At 40.6% G+C, this 27,744-nt stretch overlaps 1 protein-coding gene across 2 annotated transcripts in view; it reads right to left on the bottom strand.

Moving 5' to 3' along the window:
* Positions 1–27,744, bottom strand: part of LOC125454879 (ribosomal protein S6 kinase alpha-2) — a 427,165-nt gene that overhangs the window by 329,762 nt on the left and 69,659 nt on the right. The gene's annotated exons all lie outside the window — the stretch shown is intronic.

The raw sequence follows: 27,744 nt of genomic DNA, 5'->3' as shown, positions 1-27,744 counted from the left end.
GGTGTAGGGGGACTGGTCGGGCCTGCGGGACAGGAAGAAGCGGAGGGCCTTGAGGCCATCTACATGAGGAATACCAGTGTATAGGGACTGGACGTCCATGGTGAAAATGAGGTGTTGTGGGCCAGGGAATTGGAAGTCCTGGAGGAGGTGGAGGGCGTGGGTGGTGTCACGGACGTAGGTAGGGAGTTCCTGGACCAAAGGGGAGAAAATGGAGTCTAGATAGGTGGAGAAGAGTTCGGTGGGGCAGGAACAGGCTGAGACAATGGTTCGACCTGGGCAGACAGGTTTGTGGATTTTGGGAAGGAGATAGAAACGGGCCGTGCGGGGTTGGGGAACAATGAGGTTGGAGGCTGTGGGTGGGAGGTCCCCTGAGGTGATGAGGTCATGAATGCTGTTGGAGATGATGGTTTGGTGCTCGGGTGTGGGGTCATGATCGAGGGGGCGGTAGGAGGAGGTGTCGGAGAGTTGGCGTTTGGCCTCGGCGATGTAGAGGTCAGTGCGCCATACTACCACTGCCGCACCCTTGTCTGCAGGTTTGATGGTAAAACTACCTTTTCTGAGTGCTAGCTGACTATTTGCTAGCTGGCCTGTGACCTTCTTGAGCTCAAGTGATGAGGGCTCTTCACCTCAACCATGGATAACAGGATGCTGCAGGGGATCTGCAAGCACAAACTGGGAAAAATGAGGGAAATGTAATACAAAAGCAGAGCATTGGTGATACCATGCTTGAAGTAATGTGCACATTATTCAAGGAAGGATGCAAATGTGTTAGAGGCAATTCAAAGAAAGTTCTGAGGAAAGGTCATTGGACCCAAAACATTTATTCTGATTTTTCTTCACAGATACTGCTAGACCTGCTGAACCTTTTCAACAACATCTGTTTTGGTTTCTGATTTATAGCATCTGTAGCTCTTTCGGTTTTTATTTAGTATTTAACTCATCTCTGCCACATCTCTTCTAGGCATGTCCACCTTGAAGACATTCTGTTCCTCTCTCCGATGAGCTTTCAATTACAATCTTTTCTCTTGTTCTCCTTACCCCCTCTCCCAATCTCTCTTCTGCACATAAACCAACATTTTCCTAGCTACCATCAGTTCTGAGCAAGGGTTACTAGACCCGAAATGTTAAGTCTGATTTCTCTTCAGAGATGCTGCCAGACTTGAGCTTTTCCAGCAATTTCTGTTTTTGTTTACTAGGCCAATATCCGGAATGGAGGGTTCGTCCTGCGAGGAAGTTTGGACAGACTAGGCTTGTATCTGCTGAAGTTTAGATGAGTAAAGTCAACTTGATTAAAACATATAAGGACTCAGAGGTTAATTAACAGAAAACAAAGTTAACCAAAGTTAACCACTATGTACATGGAATGAAGGCCATGGATTACACTGGGCTTAGGAATTCTTTGTCTGTCAGTTACTTCTTCCCATGCTCAAATTTCCATTTAGGAGATTTTGCTTCAATAGATTACTATTTGTGATAGATTTAGCACCGAAGAGTTTTAATAGGACCTGTGTCCAATACTTTACAAGGTTTAAAAGGTATCATATGTCACACGGATGCCATTGACACACAGCAGGCAATTGAGGAGTACATCGAATGAGGAGTTTTAAAATTGTCCTCATCAATCACTCACTCACAAGTGTGATCATTCACCTAGGAAATTCACTAATCATGGGCTTTGTGTGTCCTTGCTTTGCAGAAGAGCCTAATCCTCTAGGCAGATCTCCAATCGCACATTTGGCAGGTGTTTCCAGGAAGTGAAAGTGTTCCTTGGTCTTGAGACAGTTGGAATTCCATTTTCCAGTTCCTTTTCCATACTTCTTCTTGCAAGCAAGTGTTCTCAAAGGATTATGTCCCTGCATACAGAGTTTCCACCAAGTTAGTTTCTTCTAAACAAGCACCTCTCACATGTTGACACCTATGTTGCACTTCTTGAGGGAATCCTTCAGGGAGTCTTTGAAATGCTTCCTGCCTATAGGCTGAAGGAGTCATCCTCAAAGACCTAGTTGAATCTTCCAAGGAATCAATTAACTTCTTGAGACACATTGTTAGCAGTGATGGTGTAATGGGAGATCCAGAGAAAGCAAAGGCTGCTAAGGAGTTTCTTAATCTGAAATCAGTTCATGACCAATACAGATTTCTAGAGACTATTTGGCAAGATCGTTGCCTCATTTGACAACTATGATTGAATCCTTCAAGCAAATCCTCAAGATGTTTGAACATACATCAAGAGGATGTTTTCCAAAAGATCAGCGACATATTGACATCCACAGAGGTTCTAGCTCACTACAATCAATCATTTCCACTCAATAGAGCTCCTGATACTTCAGGAATACTGTTCATTCAGACACAACCAAATTGCTGTTGGGAACTGATGTTATGCCTGCAGGGCAATACCAGGCATGGGCACACATTATGCAACAAAGATTTTCAGATTACATCCTTGGCCTCAAAGAGACAAACCATAAACCATTGATCTCCCTATTTGGCCAGAAAAGTTCAGTAAGGATGAATACAGAGACTTTAACTCTGACTTATGAGGTTCACATATGCAAGAAGTAATGCTTGGGGGTAGTTTGACATTGGTGAGTGTGTTCTTCAGAACAATGGGCAACAATCTCAAATACATACTGAGGAATTTATTTTTAAAATTGAGTGATATACTTAGGCCACAGTGGTGCAATGGTTGAGAAGCTAAAAGAGGCAGGAACGAAAGAAGGACCGAAAATATAGAGCCATTTATAGGTATTGTGTTGAATTGTTGCCAAACCAAAGGCCAAGTGGGTTGACTATGAAGAAACATTTTGAGCATTGACAGTTTTTCATAATGGTAGGCAATGTTTAATATTTTTGACAAGACACAACATGTTCATTTGGGGTGTACCTAGTATAGAGTCAGAGTTTCGCCATGGGTAAGCTGATAGTTTATGTCACTTGTGGATTCAGTAATTTTTGTGCCCATGAATCATTGCTGACTTACAGTAAGCAGGAAAAGAAGCTCAATAAGTTCATCTTTATTGTCTGTAGTGCATTTTAGGTGTATCTTAGGAGGACAAAGTCATAAATGTGGCAGTCCTTGCAAATATCCTGTCAGTAATCAAATGTAGTTTGCTTCAGTGGACTGGGCATGTCTAATTAATGAGAGATATTCACGTACGCAAGAACTTTGTGTATGATGAGGTCGACAGTGCCACATGACCAGTGGGACAACAAAGGATCCATGTCAGAAACATTTACAAGTGCCTGGAAAGTCCCTAAAGATTGAATATCAGAGCCAGGAGTTACTAACTGCGAAACAGGGAAATGGTGATATCTCCTGTAGACTACCACAGCAACAAATGGTAATTACACCTAGGGAACAGGCAACAGGCAACTGATAACAGCAACTCCCAAAGACAGCTGGCAGCTTCATGTGCTTGTGACAGAATTTGCCTCCTTTCAAGCCCTACAAATGTTGTTATCACCACCTCACCCTGAAAAATCAGACCCAAACCTCAAACCAGCTAATTATTATTAGAACAGCCAGTTACCCTGCCCTCCTACTGCTGGTAGGCACCAATAATGTGCCTTCTCAGTTTGCATGCCAATGTGGCTCATGCCACAAAACTAAGTTGGGGCTTATTTTCACAGTAACAGAGCAGCAGAGGTGCATTCCATTAGCTTTGTGTCTGTTTTGGGCAGAAAGTGCAAGACAAAGGTCATGGATGAAAGATGCGATCTTCACTTGCTTAAACTGTGTAACCCTGTGCTATTCACAAGGCCATTAAATATATGATATAATTACATTTTATATGATTCATTAAGATACCTTTGCTCTAATTAATGAGTTTTTTCTGAAGATTTAAGTGTGTAATATTTTTCATCATTTCTAATTTGTCATCAGTTGCCGACAAGCTTTTGCTACTCTTTCACTTTACTTAGTTTAAAACTTATCTTTTGAGTCTCTGCTTTCAGTGGTAAGTAAACACCACAGAGGTAAATCATCATTGAGTTTCACCTAGTCTCCCACTATAATTTCAGTGAAATGTCCATTTCTGTGTATTAGTGGTTTCTTTGACAACTTCCATGAAGAGAAAATAGGAGCAGCCTCAAGGAAACCTCTCTCCCACAAACTTCCTTCAACCTTCACAGTTACGTGGCTAATATTTTGGAACTGTTTGGAGACAATGTTTTAATATGGAAGACCACTGTATACAGAACCTTACCATGGCTCAAGGTATTACATAATCAATTACTTCTTTCTTTTGAGGCACAGAGAAAATTGCTACACGAACAATCAAAATAGGGGTTAACTGCCAAAAATAAATTCAACAGACAGTAAAAGGGGTGAAAATTGTTTCAGAGATAGTAGGAACTGCAGATGTGGGACAATCTGAAATAACAAGGTGTAGAGCCCGATGAACACAGCAGGCCAAGTAACATCAGAGGAGCAGGAAGGCTGATGTTTCAGGCCTAGACCGAAGAATTTGAATTCTATTTCTGAGGAAGGTTCTGGCGAGAAATGTCAGCCTTTCTGCTCCTTTAATGCTGCTTGGCCTGCTGCATTTATCCAGCTCGACACCTTGTTATCTCAGTAAAAAGGGTGATTAGCATTGCAAGGATTATTGGCCAGCACAGTAAGACAACTGCCTGAGCTTCTTCAAATAGTACTTTAGGTGCCTTTATATCCAACTGAACAACTTGACCAAGGCTTAGCTTAATATATCATTAAAAACAGCATCTCTAATAAATTATTCTCTCAAACCTTGATTATTGGTCTGAAATCCTGGAGCAACACTTCAAACCAGAATATTTTGATTCCCGGGGAGAGTGCTACCACTAAGCCAAACTGTCACTTGGCAAATACCTACTAACAGATCATTTGAAACATCTATAGACATGTGTTATTTCAGAATAATATTGTGACAGTAGTAATAATCAAGTATATTTGTAATTGGGAGCAGTCTGGTTCATTTTATATATTATATATATATCTTTGTTGCTAAAAGTTCACCCCCCAGCTGTTTCTCTTTTTTAAAATGTATTAAAATTAATATACTGATCCAGAAGTCTACTTATTAAGAAATCTTGGCTGTACTGTGAGGCCTGAAACTCTTTCAGGGAATTACTGATGTCTGCTGTGTAAATTCAGTATTCAGTCATTTGGTTAAACAATTGTCTTTAGCTTTCTGGTGGAGAATTTTACAGACAGGAAGACACGCAATGCCCAGATGGCAAAACTAGCAAGTGAGATTAGTTAGTTTCCTCCTGTCTAGAGCCAGTATGAACTCAATGGGCCAGATGACTTCTTTCTGTGCTGTAACCATTTCTGCGATTAATGATGGAGCTAAGCCATTGGACAGTGAAATCTGGAAGATTTTTTTCACACGAAGTGTAGTGGAATTATTGGGGTTTTTCACTGAAAAGACTAAATCAATTCAATTTCTTCAGATTGAGATTGAGAGTTTTTTGTTAACTGCAAGCAGCTGTGAAACAAAAGCAATGAAATTGAAGTGCACATCAGTCAGATCTAATTAAGTGGCAGAAAAGGCTTAAGGGTTTGGGTTGTCTACCCTGTGTTTCAATTTCACTACTGGATTAAGCAACATTTCCTCTATTTTTCACCCTTTAGTTTTAGTGAAGTCCTCTGAGAAATGTGAAAGCAGTTATTACAAGGGTTGATTAGTCTAATTTCATCCATCAGTGATAAAGGGCTCAAAAGGGAGATAGGTTGCTATGAAAACTGTTGCTGAGTTCTTCGCAAGACAATTGTAGACAAAATCTCAAACTCATTTACTGATATTGTTTTTCATTAAATACTGTATTGTTACTTTGTTTTCATTGATCAGAACCAGCAGCAATTTTATTTCGCTCTTTTTGTCAGATTTATTATCCATATTAATAATTTTCCAAGAAACCCAATGTGGACAAGCATTTCATTTCCTATTAGTGAGCCAACTACAGTTCCACAAGACCACTTTTGCCTTTGAGTTGGAAGCATGGAGGAGGTTGTTTACAGTATTTGAGCAGGAAAGGCAGGCTGATCCTAAGTAGTAATCAGGGAGTGCAGCATGTGCTTTAGATGTGATATAAGCTGAATGCCCATCATCATTATGTAAAATATCCGATCGCACTGACCAATATTTACTTCTCAATCAACAATACACAAGCACATGATTGGACCATAATTACTTTACTTTTTCGGGGAGTATTTTAGCTGTTGTATTTCCTACATTACTACTGTGATGACACTTCCAAAGTATGTAATGTACTTTGGAAAGTAGTAGAAAATAATATAAAGGTGCAGTTCAAGACACATCAAAGCAAATCATTTAGTTTTTTTTTCATTTTTTAAAAATTAATTCATGGGATGTGCATTTCCTTGATTAAGCCAGTGTTATTGTCCATCCCTAATTTCTCTTGAAAATGTGATGGTGAGATGCCTTCTGGTATTGCTGCTGTCCAGGTGCTGTAGGTACACCTAAGTAAGACAGCCCTGCTCCTGTACTCAAATCATCTTGCCATGAAGACCAAAATACCATTTGCCTTCTTCACTGCCTGTTGCACTTGCATTATTATTTTTAGCGCTGGGTGTACAAGGAACTATGTCTTGTTGCACATCACACTTTCCCATTCGCTGACACTTCAAATAATTTGCCTCATTGTTTATCAGGTACCAAGTGCATTTAATAGAAGTCCACCCATCCATAAACAAACATGCCAGCATTTGTTTGCTGTGTTCCCTGAGACCCCACTGCTGCTGAACCTGTAGAGGTGGCTGAAACTAAAAATTAAAAGCTGGGTAATGAGGTTACATCGAAGGCACATTAAAAGCTATAAATAATCCAATGAAAGAAACTCATAATTGGTCATTATTGCCCACTTAAAGATCTCAGTTGGTACTAGAGTTATAAAGCACTTTGTGGGCCTACCTACTACAGATTCAATTGTAAGGTGAAGGTGACAAAGCGCCCATAGCCACTCTCCATTTGATTAAATGCACTTGTCAAACTAGCCTCAGGATAGAGCATAATATTCCACCCTCTGTGCCAGAACATGGGCAGGACCAGCACTGCATTCAACTTAACCACAGAAGAGCCTCTCAAGACCTAACAAGAATAGGTTTGAGATGTCAGCAACACAAGAGCTGCTCACTTACACCCAGATTCTACCTATTGTGGCTTATGGCAATGTCTGAGAGCATAAGTACACATAATCTATTTCTAGCTTTTAATATGCCTTCGATGTAACCTCATTATATAGTTTAATTGTTAGTTATCAGATGGATTTGCTGCTAAATTGATTCCTGCAGACAAGTTCTCCTTATTGCTAATCTGCCCTGTCCAGCACCAACAATTTGCACTGATCTTTTAAAATATTAAAGTGTATGACGGTGCTCCAAATGAGTAAAATAAAATTTCGTAAAAACCCATAAAGCGATATTGTGCTATGACCAAAAGCTTGGTCAAATACATGGGTTTTAAGGAACATGATGAGGAAGTATCCTGAAAGAAAGGTGCAGAATTCAAGGGAGTGAATTTGGGTAGTTAGATCCTCAGCATCTGAAGGTGTGTCTGCCAAAGATGGACTGATTAAAATTGAGAATAGACAACAGGTTAGAAAGGAAGCAGTATGTATACCCGAGGCTATAGATCTAGGGAGATTATAGAACTAGGGAGAAATAAGGCCAAAAAGTGATTTGATATTACAGATGTGAAGTCTAAAATCGAAGCATTACTAGATCAAGGGTAAGTTTAGGAGAGTGAACACAGGATAAATACGAGCATAGGGTAAAGAGGGGACGCCAGCCAGGAGTGCATTAGAGTAGTCATGTGTAGAGGAACAAAAAGATTGGGTAATGATATTAGCATCAGATGACCCAAGGAAAGGACAGAGATGGGCAATGCTGTGTAAATAAAAGTAGGCAGTATTAGTGATTGCAGAGTCATATGGCCTAAAGCTCCTCTTGTTGTCAAGTCTGATAGGTAACTGTCTGGATCACCTTCAGACATTTAGGAAGGAGAGAAATGGTTTCAGAAGCTCGAGGGAAAACTTGCAGCCTGCACTGAAAATAATAGTTTTTCCAAAATTTAGATGCAGGAAATTTCTCCTCATATTTGATGCAGGGAAGTAGACTGATAATGTAGAGGTAGTATTGTGGGTCTGGGGGGGGGTTGTGGTTGAGAGCAATGTGTAGGTTATTTGGGCTAGCCATGGCAATTGTAAGGTTACAGGGGTAGGGTAGGGTGATAGTTCTGGATGGGTTTCTCTTCAGATGGTTGATGTGGAATTGATAGTCTGAATGGCCTGCTTCTACACGGTAGGGATTCTATTGAATGAAAGAACCAGGGTCAGAGCAGAGAATGACTTTATAGGGGCTCAGTTAATAAAGATGGAGATGAGAATGAGGCTGATCAAATCAGTAGCCATAAAAAGATCCTTAGAGACAAAGGGTTTGAAAGTGCAATGTAATTAAAGATTTTTGTTGGTATAGGAAGGAGCACAGTTGAGAGAGATTTGAGGTATATCGCAGAAAGCAGTGCAAGGAAGATTGATATAATGGAAACAAAAAGGCTACACCTGATAGGAAGGTTAGAGGGATGGACATGAATACGAATTGGGGAATTTATACTGAGTGAGAGATTAATGAAGAAAAGGAGGACAATGAACTTACAGAACACTGTGAATTGATCTGCAATTTGAAATCATCGAGGACGAAATTGTAGTCAGTGCAGAAGTTGAACAAAAAAAGTCATGAAGTATCTTGGTGAGAAAATGAGCATGGTAGCTGGATGAGTGATAGCAAATGGAGATTTTAAATCGAGATAGTAGGAACTGCCGACATTGGAGAATTTGAGTTAACAAGGTGTAGAGCTGGATGAACACAGCAGGCCAAGCAGCATCAGAAGAGCAGGAAAGCCGACGTTTTGAGTCTAGTCTCTTTTTCAGAAAATGATTTTCTGGGTCTAGACCTGAAATGCCAGCTTTCCTGCTCCTCTGATGCTGCTTGGCCTGCTGTGTTCATCCAGCTCTACACCTTATCATCTTTGGAGATTTTAAATGATTGTTTAGCATGGTGCAACATCCCTTGAGAAGTTTAAGGGATGAGAAGGTGCCAGAGTAGGCTAAGGTGTGATTTGATGACAAGAACTGGAGCCCCTCTCTAGCAGTTTCGGTGGATCAACTGATGTAAGTTAGAGTCAGTTGAAGAAGCTTTAGTAAGGGACAAGGTTTTATTGCCTTAAGGCAGATAAGGATGCCAAACTACCCATCTGCGATAAACTCAAGATTGGCAGGGCCTTCTTTATGAGCGAATGGACATTACAGAGGAAGATGCAATGAAGGGCATTTGAACGCTGATCCCTAAGTCCACACAGTGTCAGCACTAACAAAGTTATATTGAACAGCAAGACAATTGGAAAGATTAGCCCTCAAAAGTTATGCTGGATGAGAGGTTCAGTGAGAAAGTAAGACAGGGCATTTGGAGTTGTTGCCTGTGAGCACTGACCCTTTGCATGGCTGCCAAAAAAGACACAAGGGGAAACTGTTGGCAAATCTGAAAGCTAGTCAAATCTCTAAAAATGATTGGAAGGTTGAGAAATGTTGAATTCTAGGGTAGGGAATCGTGAGGTTTGGGTCCCTGAAAGATTTGATTTGATTTATTTATTGTCACATGTACTTTGTTAAAAAGTGCAGTGAAAAACTTTGTATAGTGTCATCGCTCTCTGGTGCCACAGAAAAATAAACCAAAACATAGAATATAAAGGGAGAAAAATGAAGAAATTTAAAAAAAGTATCCAACTTTATAATCTTTCTTGTTAAGTGCTCTGTCATGGGCCAGGCATGAGTCCCCTTCACTGCCCTACTGCCATTGGAATAAAAATTGCCACTCTTTGGTGCCACCTCGCCTCCAGTGATGGCCTTGCCACCATGAGTCCTCGATAGACCTCACCAATGCAGATGCCACCCGTGCCACTGGTTATCACACTGGCCCAAACATGACTCTGCCACTGCATGACTTTGATATGGGTCCACCTTGATGACGCTGTTACGTTTCATACTGGGCTCAAACTCTCTTGTGCCGCTGCCTCCTTGAATCTGCACTGGATGCAGAAGCTGTCAGGAATCTAAACTGGCCTCTATGAGTTGGCAGTAGGACTGGCTGGTCAATGCAGATGCTGTTGGGAACCCAAATTCAACTCCGATACTACTGAAACACGTCCATGCTGCTGGGCCCACTTGCTGCTGCTGCAGTCGAGCTTTTCACCAAGAGGTAAGTAAAATATAAAGAAACGAGTAAAGAGAGAAAAAAAAGAAAAATGAAAAGAAAAGTGGACGCAGTGGACAAGCCCCAAGCTCAGAAGCCCTACTCCGCTGCCATCTTATTGGGCACAGTACTAATGAAAAGAGGCATGGCAACAGCAGAACAGATTCAAGGTGAAGTAAGGAATAAAGAAGAATTATGTGGGACAAAGAAAGTGGAACTAGGCGAAATTGTTGTGCTGGAGTGATGACCCAAAATGCTCAGATGAATCAAAAGTAATAAACTGTCACATTGCAGCACCAGTCAGTGTTCCAGAGGTTGCAAGCAGAGGAAAGGATAGGCTAGTTAGGGTCCCGACCCAAAATATCAGCTCTCCTGCTCGTCTGATGCTGCTTGGCCTGCTGTGTTCCTCCAGCTCCACACTGTGTTTTCTCTAATCTTCTTCTTAATTCACTCATTGGAAACATTAACAGGAGGGTAGAATTATACTTCAACATGAAACATCACATTTTATAAATTATGTTCGTACTTAACTGGCAGCTGGAGTTGTCACTATCAAGCAAGATGTCTTGATTCCTAAATAATTGTCTGACATTTCTCATATCGCCCCACATGTATTGAGAAACAGGTGCAACACCCTGAGTTTGACTATGTATGAATGAAGTCACTTTTCCATAAAGCAAGTGAAGCATCTTCTCCTCCGCATGGGGAATAATAGGCCAAACATACAGATTAGTTATTTGGCTTTGGGAGGCCTGTGGTGTTTGCAGTGCCTCAACTAGAGGTCTCCAATTTCAGAACAAAATGGAAGGAAAATGCAAAGGGAAACAATACAGAAATGGGAACTGATTGTTGCTTCAGGTCACTGTGAACCAGCTGTCAGGCTCAGGATATTGTAGCTGATATTGTTGATGCTACAATTGAATGTTACAATTTCCTGTTTAGGCATTTGCATTAAAAAGCTGAATACTAAAATGTAATCCAGAAGAAGCTACTCAAATAAAAGCAAAGTGCTGTGAAAGCTACTCAGCCTTTTGAGTTTGTTCTGCCCATTTAATTAGATGGCTGATTTGTATTTCAACTCCATTTCACCAGTTTTCATCCATATATCTTGATACTCTTACCTTAGACGTCATGCTGTAGGTAGTGAGGACCATACAGAGTTGTTCTTTCCTTAGGACAGGAAGAAGATAACAGCTAACCAAACTAAACAGATGTGGATATTGCAGAGAACGTGTGCACCCTGGAGAGAGATCGAATGATTCCATCTTGACCATGGAAGCAAAGATTTCTTAAGTGTTATACCAATGTATCACTGAAAGAGAGACCATTCTGATGGAGAAATACACATGGCAGGAAATAAGTGCATGCTGGCCCTGATCAATGGGCTGCACATTCAATCTGCTATGTCTAAGAGAGGGAAGATTGAGCAAGAATACACAATGATACCCTTATTTCCCACCCTTTGTTTTTATCCCTCCCAAATGAACTCAATTTGCTGTTTCCTGCCTGGTGACCAGGTCAGCATCTGCACAGGAGCAGTTGGGGCAATCTTTGGCAAGCTCCTCACAAGCTCCAAAGCCCAGAGGATGTTACGGGCCAGGAGATCAAGCAGCCTGCCTCCAGCTCAGATAAAGCCATAGCAATTGCATCATATAGGAGGAAGAGGAAGTAAATGTAAAATACTTATTAGTTGCACAAAGGGATCCCCTTGAATATGTGTTGTCATGTTTACGAAATTAATTCTGATAGTAATGAATGAAACTCTTTATTTAGATTCCTCAATCGCCTGGTCTCTGTTTTACTGCATCCTGATGTAGCCTTCAGCTGAATGGGATGTTCAGGTTATACTGGGTGGTACAGTGGCTCAGTGGTTAGCACTGCTGCTTCACAGTACCAGCAACCTGAGTTCAATTCCACCCCTGGCAACTGTCTGCGTGGAGTTTGTACATTCTCCCTGTGTCTGTGTGCATTTGCTCCAGGTGCTCTAGTTTCCTTCTACAGTTCAAAGATGTGCAGGATAGGTGGATTGGCTATGCTAAGTTGTCTATAGTGTTCAAGGGTGTGTAGGTTAGGTGGACTGCTCTGAGGTTCTGTGTGGACTTGTTGGGCCAAAGGGCCTGTTTCCAAACTGTAGGGATTCTATATGAAGAAAGTTGGGAGTGAAAGCTTATTTTCTTTGTAAATGTTGCAATGAACTGTTTTTGTACAGGAGAAAGGGATATTTCTTTATGTCTCAGACACTCAGATGGCTTTGAAGAGTGCACTGTGAACTTAAATGGCAGCTAGATGTGTGACTGACTTTGAAGTCCCTCACCCAGAGCATATTCTGTGTCTTTGCTATTGTCAGTGTTTGTTCAAAGGATTGTGTAGAGGAGAGGTTCATTGGTTCATCGTAATTCATCACTTTTAATAGTGAGGACAGGAGCAAGAGGTGAGAAGTAGTAATCAACAGGAAGTTTCCTTATCCTTGTTTGACCTGATGCCATGAGAACTTGTGGGTAGGGTTCAGACATAATTTGGAAGATTCCCAGTGCAACACCTTCCTGGCTGTATACCATTGTGCTGCCACCTCTGTTGGACATATACCCAAGGATGCTGTGGTTATGTCTGGGCCATTGTCTGCATGGTATGATTCTATGAATATAACACCTCTTCCAAATTTGTTGCAAGTCTTCAAACATTATTACAGAGGACTTCAATGATAACACATTGATGTGCTGTATTATTCATAATGTCCAGACAATGAAATGCTCTATCACTTTTATTTTTTTCTGACTTTCTCTGTGGTGCTTTTCTACGATTACATAGCTCGCTAACCACATTTCAGAGGGCAGTTAAGAGTCAACCACATCGATGTTACCTGTCAGCCTGACCAGTTAGTGAATGCAGATATCCTTCTTAAAAGGGCATCAGTGAACCAGATGGATTTTATGACAATCAATGCTAGTGTCATGTCACTATTACTGACAGCAGCTTTCAATTCTAGAATTTTTTTAATGAATTATTTGAACTTCCAAGTTAATTGGATATAAATTTCACTAGTTGCAATAGTAACTATTAAGCCCAAGGGCTAGTAAATCACTGGTCTGACACTACCACAATACAATCAGCTTCCCACGAATCTTACTAGCTCTAGTCATGTAGTAATGGACAACTGATCCTTTATTCATTCACGGGATGAGGACATCGCTGGCTAGGCAGCATTTATTGCTCATTCATAATTGCCCAAAGGTCAGTTAAGAGTCAACCACATTGCTGTTGGTCTGGAGTCACACGTAGGCCAGACCAGGTAAGGATGGCACAAAAACAAAGTTGCTGGAGAAGCTCAAACCCAGGTCCCCAGAACACTGTCTGGATTTCTAAATTAACAGTCCAGTGATAATACCACTGGGCCATTGCATCCCTCAATGTCACCTTGTCCTTGATGACTAGCAACTAAAACGCAGGCTAGGCATAAAACAAGTCGTGCTGAACTTTATTCCTTTTTTTGGGTAGGGGTAGGGTAGTGGTTCATTAAAAGTGGGATGGCAGAAATTCCAGGTCTTCCAGTTGCCAAATGCCTCACTGCCATTTTGATTGAGGTCAAGGCACAGGTGGCTCCATTACCCATCTGAAGCAAGCAGGTGCTTCTCTCAAATATCTACATCAAGGTGCCATGATATCAATTGGATCTCAATACAATTTCTATATTCCAATGTGTGCAGTGTATGCTGAGCATATGCTGCATTTTGGAGCTAGCAAGTCAGCACCATTACCATTGGTTCTTAAAGGGACCACTGCAGACAATCAAACTCTTAAAGTATTTTTTCATCCACTGTTGTGCCTGGCCATCTGCAACCTTCCTTTGAGACTTCTTCACCCAAACGCATGAGGCCCTTTAATTTATCTTCCATGAGGCTGGATTCCATGCTGATGCCTCAGGATTTTCATCCCTCCCTGATTACCTAGCAGTGAGTAATGCACTGACATCATGGAAAAGAAGAATATGTTCATCTCGAGACCAATTAAATTGGGTGGAAAGTGTATTTGTATCACAAGCCTCTTGTGTCATGAAATCAGATACACCAAATTTTCACAAAGTCGGGAAGATTCCACAAGCCTTAAAAAATGGCAAGCAGGGTCCAGATATAGAAGTTACAACCAATTTCCAGCTGAAACCAATTCTGTCGGTAACGGCATAGGATGGGCATTATCCACATATTGTAACATATCACATATTTTGTGATCCATTTAAAATTAATTGAGAGTTGAAATGGCCTCCATTTTTGGTATTACAAAGATCTCAATCCACAATATAGCAGTCACAAATTGCTTCGTTAAGTTTCAAAAGCTACAATTATGTCAGCAGGAGGTTCCAAGTTCAAAGCTTGAAGAGGCTAGGAAAGAATTAGCTGTCTTTGACATAGTTAGTGGAATATACATTTTTTTTAAGGAATTAAATACTTGAGGAAGTTTAAAAGCTCTGAATGGCTTTCATGGATTTTTTTTCACCACTAAATTATAGGAATGAAAGCCATGTGAGCTTGTCAAAAGCATTTTTTTTAATCTCCCCATGGTGACTGAGATCTGCCCAGGAATATTGACTGATTGGCTATGGAGGTGGCACAGACATTATGAGGGAACATGAGGATGGATGGCAGCCAAACTGACATGGAGATAGGAGAGAACATAGGGGTAACAGCTGAGAAGTCATGAGGGGTAAAGACAGTAGGGACAAGCAACTTCTAAAACAACTGTGATAAGATCTAAGATAACTATGGCGGACCTCCTAATGAACACTGCATCTATGCTCCACTTCCAGGATTGGTATGCCTGTATCCATTTCAGGCCTCACAAGTCAAGTGTTAAGCCAACTGTGTACTGGGATACTTTATACAAGGTGAATGTAGTGAATCAGGAAATTTCCTAATTCAAATTATTGGCCGACGTAGCCATAAGTATTTAAGCCAGTGAGTGAAAATTACTGTTATTCAATACAGGACAAATTCACATTCTGTTCAGGATGCCAACACCAGTTTCATTCAGGACATTGATTCTGTCCTACAGTGCAAAATACAATGAAGGACTGTCTACAGGGCAACAGCATTAATTTAGGTCTGCATGGAATTAATGTACTAAAAGCTTTTAACCCCTAATTCTAAGCAGTTTTGTGAGCCTTTAATCCCGTAGTGACCTTTATAAAGAAACCCATACTAGTGTTTTACTGTTTAGAAAGCATTTCCATTGGACAAAACCTGCAGCACTTTGTCATGTTACTCTCATGAACCAATTCTAAAAGCTGTGCCTTTTGTTTGTGAAATGTCCTTGTTTGCTGAGCATACAGCTCAATCTTTCTTAAACAATAATAAAGAGGCTCCTGCTTCAAATGAACTGCAGTACTTACATCTAATCTCTTCAGTCTCAGATTCAATAATTTCAATACTCTCTTAGCTGTTCTCCTGCCTTAAAGTAAACTTTGATGCATCCAAAGCTTTGATGCTATATCCTATTTCACGCTAATAATCCTCCCAGTGGCACCTGGATGCCCTAGTGCCTTAGAAATAATATTTTCATCACTGTTTAAATCCTTTCGTGGTCGGACCTCTGTCTTTACATAACCTTCTTCAAACAAACCTTGTTTATGGAGGTTACGGGAGGCAAATAAATCGAAAGTCAGAAGTGACATGACACCAGGTTATAGTCCAACAGGTTTATTTGAAAACACAAGCTTTTGGAGCATAGCCCCTTTCTCAGGTGAAGTAGAGGGAAGATCATTATCTTTTTTCTGTAATTACTTCCCTGCTTTAATTAATCAGATCGTATGCCATCCCTTCACTTGCTATTCAGCTGTTGACACGATACTCACACCGTTTGGCACTTTTGATCATCTGTAAATACTTGTTATTCAACTTATCGACACTACACTCACATCATTTGTACTATCTGTTGACACTCATAATTACCTAGAATTATCTTGTAATTATCTCTCCGCCGATAAATTCTGTTCCTGTGCATTTCCCTCCACTTAACCTGATGAAGGAACAGCTCTCCAAATAAACTTGCTGGACTATAACCTGGTGTCATGTGACTTCTGACTTCATCCACCCCAATCCAACAGTGGCACCTCCACATCACAAATAAATAAAAGGAAAACATGAGAAGGCTGCCCACGTTCACTGACCCAGATGCTCTGACTCTATCCTGGAAGTTGTGCTGAAAGTAATGAGGGCAAGAGGTGAGCCCCTGTTTCCTCAAGAAGGGAAGAAGAGGCCAACCACCCAAGTTAAAAGGGCATGGCTGACCTTTGCAGAAGTCGTAAACAAGAGGGATGTGTTGGCCAGCACCTGGCACAAGATTGGTATAGAGATATAGTCCACAAAATAACACAGGCATCTCTCTTCATTATAGAGTTATATATAGCTTGAGGGTAACTACTTTATAAGCATGGGGTAAAGTGAGGAGGCAGGTTTCAAAAAACTCTCAGCTGATATAGTGATTATTTTGCTCTGCACTATGGTCACCTAGCCAATTGAGCGAACCTCCCCCTGCCCAGTACAAGATTGAAAGAATGTTTCATGATCCCAATAGGTCAGGAAAGGTCAATGAGTGCAATTTTTAAGTGGCATCTGTCACCTTCTGACTTTTCCTGCGACTACTCCTCTGACCAATGTGCCTTACAGCATCACTCAACTACTCATTCATTTCTCTCCCAGCATCTCCTCACATCACCATCAATAGCCAAAATTCATAATCAACCAGATCTTATACCCTTCTTACACGCCCTCACTCTGTCAGCTAGCAAACCTTACTACTAACCAAAAATTCTCCATTCCAGGCAACATCTTTACAAATCTAAATATAGTATGGGAATAGGGACCTCAGAAATATTTTAGACACATATGAATAATTGAAAAGGAATTGTGGGACTTATTACAGGAATAAAGAAGGAAAGTGATTGAGGTACTGAATGAATAGTGTGGATCTTTCTTTTATAACTCTATAGGATGCATTGTGCTGCCTGGGATAGAATTTAACATTTATCTCTAAGCGCCCTTGTGAAGGTGATAAAGAACTTCATTGTTGAACTGCTGATGTCAAAGCAGTGAAAATACTTTCACACTCCTATCTCAAACTGAGTTTCAGGAGTCTGACCTGCAACAGTGAAGGACTAGTGGTGACATTTTTCAAGTCAGGATGATTTTTGAGCTGAAATGGAACATGGTGGCATTTCCTTGCATCTGCCGCCGTGGTCAAAATTGTCGAATGGGAAGGTGCTACCAAAGAAGCCTTGATGAGTTGCTGCAGTGCACTTCATAGGTATCATACACTGCAGCCATGATCTGTCAATTTTTGATTGAGTATTTAAGTTGGTTAATATGATGTCAATCTTATTGGAGCTGCACTCAACCAAGATGAGTAAAAAACATTCCATCAAACTTCTGGTACTGAGGTGATTGGCTTCCAAGTAGCATCTTCCTGTGAGCTGAATATGACTTCAGCTAGTGAAATGTTTTCTCTTGATTCCCTTTGACTTCAATTTTATTGCTGTTTCTTGTTGCCATATATGGTCAAATGTTATCCTGATGTCAGGGGCAATTGTTTTCTTTTTGCTTCTGAAATTCAGCTGATTTGTTTATGCTGGGACTGATCTGAAAGAGATCTGAAGTTGTTCCATACTGACAAAATCAAATCCAAGCATTAGTCACCAAATTATTGATGATACATTGCTGCTTGGCAGTATGTTGAATGACCCCTTCTACCACTTGGCTGATGATTGAGACCAATTGATAGAACTGTAATGAACTGATTGGATTTGCACTGCTTTTTGCAAACAGGACATAGTTGGACATCTTTTTTACTTTACTAAATAAATGCCAGTGCTACTGTTAGACTGAAACAACTAGGCTAGGGTTGAATATAGTACTGAATCTAATTCCTCATTACTACAGCCAGTATGTTGAAATGGCATAAACTTTCCTGTCTCCAGTGTGTTGAGCCATTTTTTGATATCATGTGAAGTGAATCAAATTAATTTAAGAATAGCTATCATTTTCATGACCTCAGTGAAAGACCAAGCCAGACATTTGCACAGTATTTCTGTCTGAAGATGGTTGCAAATACTTTAGCAATATCTTTCACACTCACATGTTTGGCTCTGCCATCACTTAAATTATTGTCAAGATCTGTAGCTAGAGTTGTGGATTAGGTTGTTGACTTGCTCACTGAGTTGGCTTGTTTTTGTTTAGATGTTTCATCACCATACTAGGTGACATCATCAGTGGAGCCTCCGATGAAGCAATGTTATTCTACTCGGCTTGGAATTTGTACTGTCCAGTCTGTTATGGTGAGTCTGGTATTGATATGTATAGCTTTGCATATAGGGTCCAATTCTACATGTCTGTTGATTGAAATATGGGTGGAGAACCATGCCTCTAGGAATTTGTAAGCGTATCTATGTTTGGCTTCAGCTACTATGGTTACCTTGTCACAGTTAAACTGGTGGCCTTCATTGCCTGAATGTACCAATTTTAAGGAGAGTTCATTGTGCCATTTTGCTGCCAGATAATTTTCATATATTCTGATGGCTAGTTCCCTTTTTATGTGTCCTATGTAATGGTTGTGGCAGCAGTTGCATGGTATTCTGTAAACCAAATTGGTTCTGCATGTTGTGGGAATGGGGTCTTTAATCCTTGTAAAAGTTTGACATAGAGTGGCTGTGGGCCACCATGATTCCTAGCGGTCTTAGGAGTCTTGTTCTCAGTTCTGACATGTTCCTGATGTAGGGCAGTGTGACCAGTGTGTTAGAGCATACTGTGCCCTCCTGTTGTTGTCTGTTTTGTAGGTATCTGTGGATGAAGTTTTAGGGATATCCATTTAAGGCGAGGATCTTGGAAAAGTGTTCTTCCTCTTTCCTGCGAAGTTCCGGAGTGTTGCAGTGTATTCTGGCCCATCTAAATAGTGTCCTAATGCAGCTTTGTTTGTGGAAATTGGGGTGGTTGCTGTGGATGTTAAGGATTTGATCAGTGAGGGTTGCTTTTCCATACACTGAAGTTTGGAACTCCCCGTTTCATCCAGGAATGGAAGTTGATTGCTGGTTTCATTCTGCCTTGTGAATTTAATCCCTATGAATACACTGTTAATGAGGTGTGGGTCTCTTCTAATTTGTTGCGTTTAGCAATAATGATGCAGAGACGTAGATGACAATTTCCACTTCTAACCTGCCCTCACTTTCACCTGGTCTATCTCTGACTCCTCCCTTCCCTTCCTTGACATTTCTGTTTCCATTTCTGGGGATAGACTGGCCGCTAACATCCATTACAAACCCACCGACTCCCACAGCTACCTGGACTATACATCCTCACACCCCACTTCCTGTATAGACTCCATCCCATTCTCTCAGGTCCTGTCAACAATAGAGCTGGAGAATCTTCGGTTGAGGAAGAATGTGGACATTTTGGAGGCTCCCTTGTCAAAGCCCCACACCCCTCACACCAGGACTTGTTACCACTTAGCCTGCCACTACACAGCCCTTGTTGTTAGTTAATAACAGTCCCCATTAACAACTATTCACCCTCCCTGCCTGATTGTTAGTAACTCCTTTATCTGTCCAACTGTCTATCTCTCTCTTTGGGCTCTATCCTATTGTTTACTCCTACCCCACCCACCTCCCTGTTTTCTGCATATAAACTGACATTTTCCCAGCCACCATCAGTTCTGAGGAGGGGTCACCAGACTTGAAACGTTAACTCTGTTTTCTCCTCCACAGATGCTGCCAGACCTGCTGAGCTTTTCCAGCAACTTTGTTTTTGTGCCTGATTTACAACATCCACAGTTCTTTTGGTTCTTATGTAGATGACACATCTGTCATCATTAAACACAATAAATTAGAAGACACCCACCATCTCATTAACAGCATATTCATGGGGATTAGATTCACAAGGGAAGAAGGAAACAACAATCTACTTCTGTTACTGGATGTTAACATACGGGGAGTTCCAAACCTTGTATTCAAAAAAGTAACCCATTCAGATCAAATCCTCAACTTCCACAGCAACGTCCCCAAAGTCCACAAACAAAGCTGCATTAGGGCACTATTTAAATGAGCCACCATTCACTGCAACACTCCAGAATTACGCCAGGCAGAAGAAGAACACTTATACAAGATCCTTGCCTTAAATGGATATCCCCCAACTTCATCCACAGATGCCTACAAAACAGACAAAAACAGGAGGACACAGTATTCCCTCACACACTGGTCTCACTGCCCTACATCAAGAAAATGTCAGAACTAACAACAAGAATCCTAAGATCTTTAGGAGTGATGGTGGCTCACAATTCCACAGCCACTCCACGATAAACACTTACAAGAATTAAAGACCCCATTCCCACAACATGCAGAAGGAACGTGGTTTACAAATGACTGCCACAAACATCACATTGGACAGACAGGAAGGAAACTAGCCATCAGAATACACAAACATCAGCTAGCAGCAAAACGGCACAACAAACTCTCCTTAACATCTGTACATTCGGATAATGAAGGCCATCAGTTTAACTGGGACAAAATAATCATAGTAGCCCAAGCCAAACATAGATATGCTTGGGAATTCCTAGAGGCATGGTTCTCCACCCATATTTCAATCAACAAACATATAGAATTGCACCCCATATACAAACCAACACAGATCAATACCGGAAATGACAGGACTCACCATAATGGATCGGATAGTATAAATAACATCGCTTCATCGGATACTCCACTGATGATGTCACCTAGCATTGCAATGAAACATCTGAATATAAACAAGCCAGCTCAGCAAGCAAGTCAACAACCTCATGGGCCATCCCTGATGGCCGAAATGTTCTATGATCTTCTTCTCCTGTTAGTTGTTTAACTGTCCAAAACTGCTACCATTAATAACTAGTTGTAACAAAAACCACAGAAATTTGATGTGATCTATCAGCTGTAGGCTTCCTTATCCCTGCCAACAAACATGTGGTTTCCATTTATTTGTATCGCTGTGCTGTAGCTTCACCACATTGTCACCTCAATTATAGCTACCGGAGCTACTCCTACATTCTTTTGCATGGTCTCCATTGAACCAGGATTGATTCCTCATAATGTTTGTAATGGTACAGTGAGAGCTATGCCAGTCCATGAGGTTACAAATTGTGGAAGACTATAATTCTGTTACTGCTTACGTTCCACAGGTACTCATTGATACCGTGTACTTAACTGCAAGATCTGCTCCTAATCTATCCCATTTGTCCAATGATAATTTAAAATTGCACTATTGAGGCATTCTCATTATGAAGATAACACTTCAGATTCTCAAAGATTTTGTGGGTTCATCGCTCCTATCAACACTATACTGAATTGGTGAGAGGTAAATCAATGAAGTTGAGATCACATAAGATTTTTACTTATTGGTTCTCTTACCACCTGCTGCAGGCCCAGTCTGTCCTTGAACACTTGTCAGCCTGGCCAATTGTTGTACAAAATTGAAACAGAAGGAATTCAAGAAACAGTGGGAACTTACAAATCTAATTTGTAAGAATGTGTAGAAAGTAACAGAGCACCTCTTTTTCTATCTAGAGGAAGGAATACCATGAGGTTTCTGCACTTATCACTATGAGGTTGCTTTTCTTGTTACATACAAACAGTCTGTACTTTATTGGGGTAATGTAATTTTAAGTTCTTCAGCAGGCCGTTGAAAAATTAACGAAACAAGCAAATGAACATTTGAAATAGCAATACGAAAGTTAATATATTTTAATCAACAATACTTTTATAGGTTGCATAAAAGCAGAATGCCTTGGGAATACCTTTCTGAAGAAGGATCTAGGCCCGAAATGTCAGCCTTCCTGCTCCTCTGATGCTGTTTGGCCTGCTGTGCTCATCCAGCTCTACACCTTGTTATCTCTGCCTTGGGGATTCATATTTTTCTGATTTTTGTTCTACCCATGAGAAAATAAGGCTGTAAGGATGGTTGTGGAGAGAAGTGTTTGACCATGAGAGCTGAGCCATTGAGGCGTAGAATAGGATAAAGGTAGATTGCAGTCTTTTTCTGCCTGTAATTTATTTATATTTTATATGTTCTAGGGTGAAGTCGAGACATACATTCCTTTCTTGAAACAGCTGAGTGCCTGCCTGGATATCAGCTCTGAATTTCTGACCTCTACCAACAATTACACAATGTTTATTTTATAATATTCTATCAGTATGCAAAGAGAAAAAGATTGTGGAAAGGTAATTTAGGTCCCTTATAGTCAGAAACAGGAGAAGCGTAATAGAGAACAAAGAAATGACTGACAATATAAATTCATACTTCACTTCTGCCCTCACAAAGGAGGTCATGAATAATGTACCAGAAATAATAGAATTTAGTGAGACGGAGGAACTGAATCAATTCTGTATAAGTTGAGAAAAGGTGTTGGAAAAATTGATGGGGTTAAAGGCTGATAAATCCAATCAAACCTAATAATCCATACCCCAGATTTCTTAAGAAAGTTGACCTAGAAATAATGGATACAATTGTGGTCATCTTCCAAAATTCTTTAGACGCTGAAACAGTTCTTACAGATCTGAGGGTAGCTAATGTAACACTAATAATTAAAAAGGGAGGTAGGGAGAAAATAGGGAATTATAGACCCGTGAGTCTAACACCAGAAGTGAGGAAAATGCTAGAGTCCATTATCAAGGAGCTTAATCACAGAGCACTTTGAAAACAATAGTAGAATCAGACACAGTCAGCATGGATTTACAAAAGAGAAATGGGAGTGGCTTACTTGGACTTTCATAAGGCTTTTGATTATATCCCACTTTAAAGACTGGCACGTGGAATTAAAGCATGTGGAATTGAGGATAATGCGTTGAGATGGGTAGAAAATGAGTTAGCTGACAGTAAACAATAAGAATAAATGGGTCATTTTCCAAATGGCAAGCAGTGACTAGGGGGTATTTGTATCTTCTTGCTGAGGTTCACCATTGTTTGGATGAAGAAATTTCACTTCATCTCAGTTCAAAATGGCTTAACCTTTGTCCTTGGAATGTGTTTGCCCAGTCATCATCTTATTTTTAGTCTGCCTGGTCCTCTTAGGACCTATGTTTCTATGAGACTCTCTCTATTCATTCTAAGCTCCAGTGAATGGCCAGAGCTGTCATGGTTAACTTGTATCCAACTTGACCTATGAGGGAGGGAGCTGCATTGAGCGTAGGGCTTTCAAAAGGGAAGGAACATTGGTCATTGCCCACAGGCACACCGACTACCTACTCCCTGACCATCTGACAGCATTGACCCTCAGTCTGTTGCACCTCCTTGGCACAGCCACTGCTGGATAATGCTTTGGCAGCGACACACAGACTGGATACGCAACAACATTTTAGTGTAAAACTCTGCCTCTTGTTTTTAGTATCACATTATCAATTGCCTGAATGAGCACTTAAGGTATATGGCAAGAAAACAGTAATCATGCCACAATTCATTAATACAAACAATTGCTGAATGAGGGAAACAGGTTAAATGTCATAACAATTGATATGTTACACAGATAATCATGACATAATTTGATTCATCAGCAGATCACACATATTAGCAACATACGTTACAAACTTATGGTTTAATCATTATGAACAGCCTCAAAAGAACAAAAACTTGCATCAAAAAGTTTAATTGACAACTGTTTATCTCCAGAATTGAAAAGACACATTTAGATCTGATGAGCTCAGCATTGTTGAAGAAATAAACACAGTATTTCTTGAAATCTTCCTGTTATAATTTCAGCATGTTATTGAAGAAAACAGCTTCCTAACTATCAATATTTCCAATAATATCAGAGTTCCTATGAAATTAAATTCAACTTGAAACATGAACTGTTTCTCCACAGATGCTGCCAGAGCTGCTAAGCTTTCCTGGCACTTTGTGTTTTTGTTTCAGACTTCCAGCATCCAAACAATTTTTGCTTTTATTCCTTGTTGTATGATGTTGTATGACAAAGTCTTTATTTCGGATACAAACTTAGTTGGAACATTATAACTGCTCCAAACTTGAGCCCATGTTTATGTGATGGCATTCCTAATGGCATTGGAAGGTGTAGAAACATACAAAGGTTATAGACTGCTATCAGGGTCTTTGTCTATTGGATCCATGCCCATGTTTCTTTTTTTCTGCCTGGCAACTTTTTGAGAATGTTTTCATTCAAATCTAGTAAATCTTCATTTTTAGCACAAAGAATAACTTTCAACTGAAGTTTATTCAGTTCACTAGGATGAACCCTAGTCAGGAAAGACTGCTTTATGAGCAAAGGCCTCTGCTCACTGAAGTTTAGAAATATAAGAGGTGATCTTATTGAAACAAATATAATTTGTAAAGGGCATGACAGTAATTGCTGAGAGGATTACAACTGTTTGTAATTGACACAGATGATTTGGAGTTATGGACCACATGTAGTGTGTCAAAGTTTGCAGAAGACACTAAGATGAGTGGTAGTGCTAAGTATGCAGAAGACTCTGAAAGCTTGCAGAGGGATATAGATAGTTTAAGTGGGTGGGAGAAGGTATGGCAGATGAAATTCAATTTAATAAATGTGGAGTCATCTATTTTGATACAAATAACAGTAAAAACGATCACCATTTGAATGGTAAAAAATTGCAGTATGCTGTTGTGCAGGGGGACCTGGGTGTCCTTGTGCATGAATTGCAGAAGGTTGGTTTGCAGGTACAACAGACAATTAAGAAGGCAAATGGAATTTTGTCCTTCATTGCAGGGGGATTGATTTCAAAATCAGAGCGGTTTTGCTGCAGCTGTACAGGGTGCTGGTGAGGCTACACCTGGAATGCTGCATGCAAGTTTGGTCTCCTTACTTGAGAAAGGATGTATTCACACTGGAGGGGGTGCAGAGGAAATTCACTGGGTTGATTCCAGAGTTGAGACAGTTGGCTTATGAGGAGAGACTGAATAGACTACATTCATTGGAATTTCGAAGAATGGGTGGGGGGGAGGTGATGGATCTAATAGAAACATAAAAAATTATGAAGGGAATAGATAACATAGAAGCAGGGAGGATGTTTCCAGTGGTGGGTGAAACTAGAACAAGAGAGCACTGCCTCAAAATTAGGGGAGCAAATTTAGGACTGAATTGGGGAGGAACATCTTCACCCATAGGTCTGTGAATTTGTGGAATTCCCTGCCCAGTGAAGTAGTTGAGGCTTCCTTATTGGATGTTTTTAAAGCTAAGATAGAAAGATCTTTTCATAGTAAAGGAATTGAGGGTTATGTTGAGAGGGTGGGTAAGTGGAACTGAGGCCATGAAAAGATCAACCATGATCTTATTGAGTGGCAGAGCAGGCTCGAAAGGCTAGATGACCTACTTCTGCTCCTGGTTCTTGCGTTTTTATGTTTTTATGTTCCTGCGTGTTTACCCTCAAGGGAGAGTCTAGGAGCAGAGGGCATAGTCCCAGAAAAGATGGACACTAATTTAAGATTTAGATGAGAAGGAAATGCTTCTCTAAGAGTTGTAAGTCTTTGGAACTCCTTGCCACAGAGAGCTGTGGGCAGAGTCCTGGTGTGTATTTACGACTGAAATGGATACTTTCTTGATCTGTAGGGGAATCAAGGGTTATGGAAAAAGGACAACTGGACATGAGAAGTGTTGGATCAGCCATGATCCCATTGAATGGCAGAGGAGGCTCGAAGGGCTGAATAGCCTACTCCTGCTCCTATTTCCTACTGCCTTAAGTGATATCAAATAATTTTCCTTCCTATTTTGCTATTATTAACTATTTCCACCTTTCCCTGATCATCCCCGTAAGATATACGAGCAGAATTAGACCATTCATTCCAGTGGGTCTGCCATTTGATCATGGTTGATATGTTTCTCAATCCAAATATTCTGCCTTCTCCCTGTAACGCTTGATCCCCTTACTGATTAATACCACATCTTTCTCAGTCTTAAAGACACTCAATGGCTTGGCCTCCACGGTCTTCTGTGACAATGGATTCCACAGATTCAACACCCTCAGACTGAAGAAACTCCTCCTCATCCGAGTTCCAAAGGATTATCCCTTTAGTCTGGGGCTCTGTCTTTGGTTCTACTCTCTCTTACTAGTGGAAACATCTTCTCCATGTCCACTCTATCCAGGCATCTCAGTCTTCTTTAAGTTTCAAAGAAATCATCCCTCATCCTTCTAAATCCAGAGTTCTCAACTGCTCCTCCAATGACAAGCCCTTCATCCCTGGGATCATCCTTGTGAACCTCCTCTGAACCCCTTCTAATGCCAGCCTTTCATCCGTTAGGACCCCAAAACTGGTCACAGTATTCCAAATGTGGTCTGACCAGAGCCTCATACAGCCTCAGCAGTACATCTCTACTCTTCTTCTCTCGCCCTTGAAATGAATGCTAACATTGCATTTGCCTTCCTAACGAATAACTGATTCTTCATGTTAACCTACGGAGAATTGTGAACTCGGACTGTCAAGTTCTTTTTTGCTTCAGATTTTCAAAACCTTTTCCCATTCAGAAAATAGACTATGCTTCTACTCTTACTACCAAAGTGCAGGACCCCAGACTTTCCGACATTTAATTTATCTGCCATTTCTTTGCCCACTCTCCAGCCTGTCCAAATCCTTCAACAGCCACTCTGCTTCCTCAAAACTACCTATCCCTCCACCTGACTTTGTGTCATTTGCAAACCTATCAACAATGCCCTCAATTCCTTCATCCAGACCATTAATGAATACTGTGAAAACTGTATTCCCAAGACTGGCCCCTAAGGAATGCAGCTAGTTACCAGTCGCCATCCTGAAAAAGACTCCTTTATCCTCATTCTCTGCTTTCTATCAGTCAGCCAATTCTCTCTATCCATGCCAATACCTTGCCCCTAACACCATGCACTCTTATCTAATTTAGCAGCCTTCTGTGCAGCAGCTTGTGAAAAGGGTTTCTTGAAATCCAAATAGCTTATGTCTACTGGCTCTCCTTTGTCTAACTTTCTCATTATCCAACAGATTTGTCGGGCATGAACTCCCCTCACGTCCCCATGTGACTCAGACCTATTTGACCATGCACTTTCAAGTATTCTGCAATCTCATCTTTAATAATGGCCTCTCAATTCTTACCAACAACTAGTAGTCAGGATAACATGCCTTAATTTCCAGCCTTCTGCTTACCTCCTTTCTTAAATATTCTTATTCATTTTACTCTCATCAATCCTATTTCTAATGAAAATCATCTCTCTAATGCCTGGTAAACTTTGCTGTCAGATTTCTCTTAATTTCCAATATCTTTGTTCTCCACCAACTTGACACTCCTACAAAACCAGTCACCACCACCACTACCAAACATCTGCAGTTATACATATGTCACATTTTGCATCTTCCATACATACCATGTTTCACTGCAGAGAAGCTCCCTCTCACCAAATAAAGACACCAATTCATGGATTACTTGAAGTAGCCAACCAAATATCTAGACAGACAAGCACCATATTTAAAAATAAAATGAATCTATGTAAGACTTTTCAG

The sequence above is a fragment of the Stegostoma tigrinum genome, chromosome 9 (assembly GCF_030684315.1).
Source record: "Stegostoma tigrinum isolate sSteTig4 chromosome 9, sSteTig4.hap1, whole genome shotgun sequence".
In the NCBI taxonomy this organism is placed as follows: Eukaryota; Metazoa; Chordata; class Chondrichthyes; order Orectolobiformes; family Stegostomatidae; genus Stegostoma; species Stegostoma tigrinum.
The sequence above is the reverse complement of the archived record's forward strand: the minus strand, read 5'-3'. Positions and strand labels throughout refer to the sequence as shown.